Source organism: Dasypus novemcinctus, chromosome 15 (genome assembly GCF_030445035.2).
Source record: "Dasypus novemcinctus isolate mDasNov1 chromosome 15, mDasNov1.1.hap2, whole genome shotgun sequence".
NCBI lineage: Eukaryota > Metazoa > Chordata > Mammalia > Cingulata > Dasypodidae > Dasypus > Dasypus novemcinctus.
The window spans coordinates 102,608,162-102,614,079 of NC_080687.1; positions in this window are offsets into that span (position 1 = coordinate 102,608,162).

The following is a 5,918-nucleotide window of genomic DNA, read 5'->3' on the forward strand; positions in this document are numbered from 1 at the left end:
CGAGCCTGCGCCGTGGCTTCAGGGCCCTCCTGGGCTGCGCCTGCTCTTCAGTCACAGCAGTTCTTGACCTAATGGGAGTCCACTAAAGTCTCATCCAGATAACATGTTCCTTGGCTTCAAAAAAAAGTTTGGAGCCTCGGCATCAAGCTTTTTGGACCAGCCAGACGCCCCGGAAAAGGCTGGCATCTACTGAGGTTTACATAAATCCACAGGTAAGCCTGCTGGCCCAACGCCTCCCTCCACATCGCCGCACAGTGTGGCGGGGCTTACGTCATCCGCACCCGCTCTGAAGACTTCCGTCACCTTCCCACCTCTCGGCACGTGGAGCTCCCTGCGTGGATCTGCATCCTCAGCCTTTGCTCGTGGAGGATAAGCACGTCCTCCCGGGTGCTGTCAGGACCTCGGGGCTAAGGGTTCCTCCCAGCGCGTGACCATGCTCCAGTGGCCTTCTCTCCCAATGCTGGTCTAGGCGTGCTTCAGGAGAACTACTGGGGAACTTGTTTAAGATTGAGAGTCCAGCCCAGCGCCAAAAAGCCTGACTCTACAGGAGCGGCATGGGATCCTGATTTTTTTAGCCAGCTTCCCGGGTGTCTTCCAAGCTTGAGAACCACTGTTGGGAGACAAAGCTTCTCCTATGGTTGAGAGACTCAGAATGTTGATAGATGTATAGCAGCACACTGGCTATAATTCACCTGCTTACATGTTTCTTTCATCCACTAGATTTGGACTCATTTTGGACAAGAACCTTGCCCTAATCTTTACATCGACAAGCCCAGGGCAATGCCTACCACGTCCAAGAAACATCTGCTGGTTTGTTTTTAGGAGGTACCAGGATTGAACCCAGGACCTCATACATGGGAAGCAGGGGCTCTACCCCTTGAGCTACATCTGCTCCCTGCTGTTAAGTTGATAAAATAAAGGGCAACAATAACAATTCATCAAAACCTGCTTCTATTGGATTAGATTTTTTTTTGCCATCAGTGAATTATTATAATTAACCTGATATTAGGGTTCCTTTACTTTTTCTCTTTTAAGATAAAATTAAGTTAAACAATTGAAAACAGCTATAAAAATTTATTACAATGCTTTTAGGTATTAAGAGTGTTCCCTGAGGTAAACAGGATAAGAAGAGTTAAATGGAGGAAACAGGCCAAGAAAGGGTGAAATGACTAATAGGTTTTCACAGTTATTTAGTATTTCCATAGCTAAGGCTGCAGCATAGTGGCGGAAAAAATAACTTAAGCCTGGATGACTGGGTTTGAATAGAGTTCTGCTGTTTACTAGCGGTGTGATCTTGAGCTGATTATTTAATTCTTCTGCGCCTCGCTCTTTTGTGGATGTAGCAATAAGGACAGCCTGTCTGTCTGAAGGACTGGGTGGGCCCAGGATGGTCACTGAGCACGTGGCCGGAGCCGGACAAGCACTGTTTTCCTTCCTGAGCTCCTGTCCACTGCCGCAAGGACAGTGTCTCGATCAGTGTCACAGCCTCCACACACAGCACCGAGCCCCGCACGTCAACAGGTATTTATGAATTAGTTTATTAGTTAATTAACGTAATTCCAGTATTTAAAAAAAATACATTTTCTTTTCCTTTTACCTATCACATTTTTTCAATCAATAAGATTCTATTCCCGTATCCCTCCCCCAGTTCCAAACGTCAGATGGTCTACACACTAAGGACAAGTCACCTTCAGTCACAACCCAGGGAAAGCAGCCTAGAGACTACAAGTTAGAAAAGCAAACAGGAATGGAAACTTAAATGTAGAACTAGACTCACATATGCTTCCCTGCATAATAAAGCAAAACTAACGCATAAGCCTCTCTTTATTTGGAAAATTTTCTAGCAAGCGAAGGATGGTAAAGAGAAAGTAATCATATTGTGTGAATTCAATCTGTATAAAACATCCCTGCTGCTCTAATGTGACCTCTTTAATTTTTTATATCAGTAACCCTAAGAAAATAATTTAGAGGGATTTTATAAGTTCACCCAACCCTACTTTTCAATAGGGATTTAAAATCTTCAAGTGTAAATTCTCTTGCTATGATTTTCTTTTTTAGGGGTGATGTATCATCAGTGTCTAGGCTGGGAAAGGACCTCACAAGAAGAGCTCAGGGAGCACAGACTTGGGGGTTAGATAGCTGCTACTTAGTCTCCAAGGGACCTCGCATAACCGCACTGAGCCTTGGTTTCCTAATCTATAAAATAGAAGAATACCTACTTCATGGAATTGTTACGAGGGTATAATCTATAAAATAGAAGAATACCTACTTCGTGGAATTGTTACGAGCGTAAAAAGAGGCAATATATATGAAATGCCTATAACATTGGAAGCACTCAATGAATCATGCCCTCCTGCCCTACCAAGAAAGCTACAAAGAGATTCAGTAGCTCCAATTAAAGGCACTATATCTAAATGTTCTCTTAATTAATAATCGTAATATCACACTGATGTTTGTTTAGTCTAGGAGCTGCAAGACCTTTCTTTCATCTCTCTAGCACAGCCTTATTAGCTTGTAGCAAGCCTTCTCTTTCTGGTCTCCCTAATCTTTACATCGACAAGCCCAGTGCAATGCCTACCACGTCCAAGAAACATCTGCTGGTTTGTTTTTAGGAGGTACCAGGATTGAACCCAGGACCTCATACATGGGAAGCAGGGGCTCTACCCCTTGAGCTACATCTGCTCCCTGCTGTTAAATTGATAAAATAAAGGAAATCTCCCAGATTTCCCTATGGGACCACCCCAAGTTACCTTGAGCTGAAGGCCCTGCCCTACCCACTCCCCAGCCCCCGCCCACATCCCCACCCCAGCACGTCCGCTGTGAGTTTAAAGCCTGCCCTGTCTGCCGGCCAATATGCCCCAGAAATGTTGAACTTGTTGTATTTATTTCTCTGTGTCTTCCATTGGCTTGTAAAACTCCGTGAAGTAGGAATTGCTTCATTCACCGTCAAAGATTTCATCTCAAACACCAATTTTCTAACTGCAATATTGTCACAAAATTGTCTGCTAGATGGGTTCTCCCAAAAGCTAGTTTTCAGGTTTTTTGTGTTTTTTTTTTAAAGGCCTGAAGTATTCAGCCTGTAAAAAGAAGCGGTACAGGTGTGTTTTATTTATCTATACATGCAAGGAAATGCCAGCTCCCTTGATAAAAATAAAAGTGGCTCCTTCAAATCTTAGCAGCAGAAAGAAGCCTGAAAGGGGGGGTCATCTGATCTAGAGCAGGCCTGGGACCTCACACCTTCCCACACACCACCCCTTGATGTCCCATGATGCCCTGTGCACCCTCGGGCCGCCCGTGGGGGCAGGCCCCGCCCCCATCATGTTCCAGGAGTGTTGACCTTCTTAGAGCTGCCCGTGTAGCCATGCCATGCCCACTCCGCCCTGGAAGTGCCCAGAGCTCTCTCTTCACAGTACTTTTTAAGGAAGTACGGGGGATTGAACCCAGGACCCTGTACATGAGAAGCAGGTGTTCAACCACTGAGCTATCTGGGCTCCCCAGTGAGATTGTTTTTTTCGTTTTCTTCACACATTTTAATTGCCTGGGTTCTCTCTCTCTCCCTCTTTCTCCAGGAGAAAACTGGATTCAAAGCTCTCCGAGAACAGTCTTGCCCACCACCCAGCCCCTGTGCTGGCACAGACCTCCTTCAGCATCCACCGACCCAGGGGTTTCCTTCGGGCAAAATTTTCCAAAACACGTGGCTCAAGAGTAAACATAAAACAAATGGGGCAGAAACTTAAAATACCGGCAACCCGGCAAGGAAAGCACAGATGTGTGGCCTAGTGGGTAGCTGGGTCTCAGCTGGCCTGGTCCCACCCCACCTGCTCGGGGGCAGGGCTGCGCGCCCTCCCTGTCCAGGCAGGCAGGCCTCTGACCTGAGGAGGGCTGGGCCTAACCCCTCCCCACCACGGCCCTCCGCGCCGCAGGCCCCCTCCCAGCTGCCTCAGGTCTGCCAGGCGGGCCTGTTCCTGGGTGAAGGCCCCAAGTCTGCCAGGCAGGCCTGTGGCCGTGCGAAGCCCCCTCCCCAGCACAGGCCGGCCCTCGCCTGGCACGTTCAGCAGCGTGGGGTCACACGAGCTCCCAGGACGCGGACTGCCACCCGAACAGGGATAGCCCCTTACCAGGCCCGTGGCGCACGCCTGGACCGTGCCACCCGCTCGCTTGAGGGAGAGAGAAAGAGTGTCCAGAATTCCCGGCTACAGGCAAAAATACCTTAAGACGCCGGCAAGGCTTTGAGGTCGCTGGCTGCAGATGTGGGAGACGCCCTTCTCTGGTCGGAGACACCCGCCTCCGAGCTCACCCCTGCCCAGAGGTCGCTGGGGCCTGGAAAGGCCCGGGTACTTGGCCGGGCCTGGGCGGGTGCCCAGGACTGCCCCGGCTTCCCACCTGCGCGGGGGCCGCTCCCTGCGGGCCAGGCGGGCCCCGACTGGGCCCCCTGGGCCTGACTGTGTCCCGCACCGGCCGGCGGAGGCCGCGGCGCCGCCTGGGCTGGGAGCGCCGGCCCGGCCAGGCCCCGCTCCGCGCCTCCCAGCTCCTGTTTCTGCCGACTCGCGCAGGCCGCCGAGCCCCACCACGAGAACCCAGACTTCCCGCCCGCCCCGCATCCCTGCCCCGCCAGACCCGCCCGCGCCCCGGAGCGCCACGGGCGGCTCCCCGCGCGCGCCCCTCGCTCCGGGCCGAGCCGCCCGAGCGCCCGGACGCGGCTCCTGCGTGGTAGCCCGCGTGGCTCTCCCTGCCACCCCCTCCTCGGCCCCCTGGCCCCCGGCGACGCCGTCCGCGCCCCCCCGCGCCGAGCGCCCCTCGGGGTCCAGCCCCGGCCCGGAGCGGCGCCGACTGAGCGCGAGGCCCGGCCGGGACACCGAGGGACCCGGGAGCCTCAGCCCGCCGGGGCGCCGAGTCCTGCGGGCAGGAGAGCCCTGGAGTCGGGCCCCGGCCTCCTGCGGGGGGATGTGTGTGGGGGTCACTTCAAGTCTCCGTTTGCAAAATTCTTACGGAGCCCACAGGGAGGCTGCGCCCGGGCCCCCACGGTGGGTTTCGCGCGCGCTTGAGGAGTGGCGTCCAGCCTGCACAAAGCGCAGTCAGCGACAACTCCTGGGCGCCGAGAATTTGGAGAGGGCGCCGAGCGGAACCCCAGGCGGCTGCTCAAGGCCGGATTGGGACCACCACCCCCGAATTCTGACCTGGACCCGCGATTCTCACTGTACTGCGCGCTGCGCGCCGCGCCTGGCTCCGCGCGGGAAGCGGGCGCGCCCGGCTCGGGGGGATTCACGCTAGCCCCCCGGACTGGCCGCCTCCCGCAGCGGAGGGCGGGACATCCCTGTCGAAGTTCGTGCAGGGTGGGTTTTCTAGAAGGAGCTTAGGAGATGTCAAAGCGGGGAAGTCCTGGTCCCGAAGCCACGGCCGCGTCCCTGCGTCCCTGCACAGGTTTCGTAGGCGCGCTCGGGTGAGGAGAGGACGGCGGTGCAAGAAGTTTTCCTCCCGCGCGGGGCCCTGGGTTCGGGCGCAGCGTGCAAGGCACGAGCGGTGCCGCCAGCTAGCCTCTGCGGGAGCCACGGCCGAGATGCGGCTGTCTCCCCGCTCGCCCGGCGAGGTCACCCCCGTGGCCGGCCTTGTCATTCGAAGGAGAAAAGGCAAAAATGCCGCGCGGAACACCTTATTTTTATTTTGATTATTTTTTTTCCAATTTGAGGCAGGAAAACCTGTAAGCAGAGGCGGACGTGCGGGATCCTTTTGTTTAAAGGAGAGTGCAAAGCTGCCGGGAAACGCGCGGCGACGCGTCTGTTTACTCGAGTAAATGGGCCCCAAAGACACTTCGCCGGGACCAGGTGAGCCGGCGGGGTCCGCCAAGCCGCGGCGGCTCTGCTCTCCAGCGACGCGGCACCCAGAGCCCGAGGAGCGCGCAGGTGGGTCTTCCACCCCCA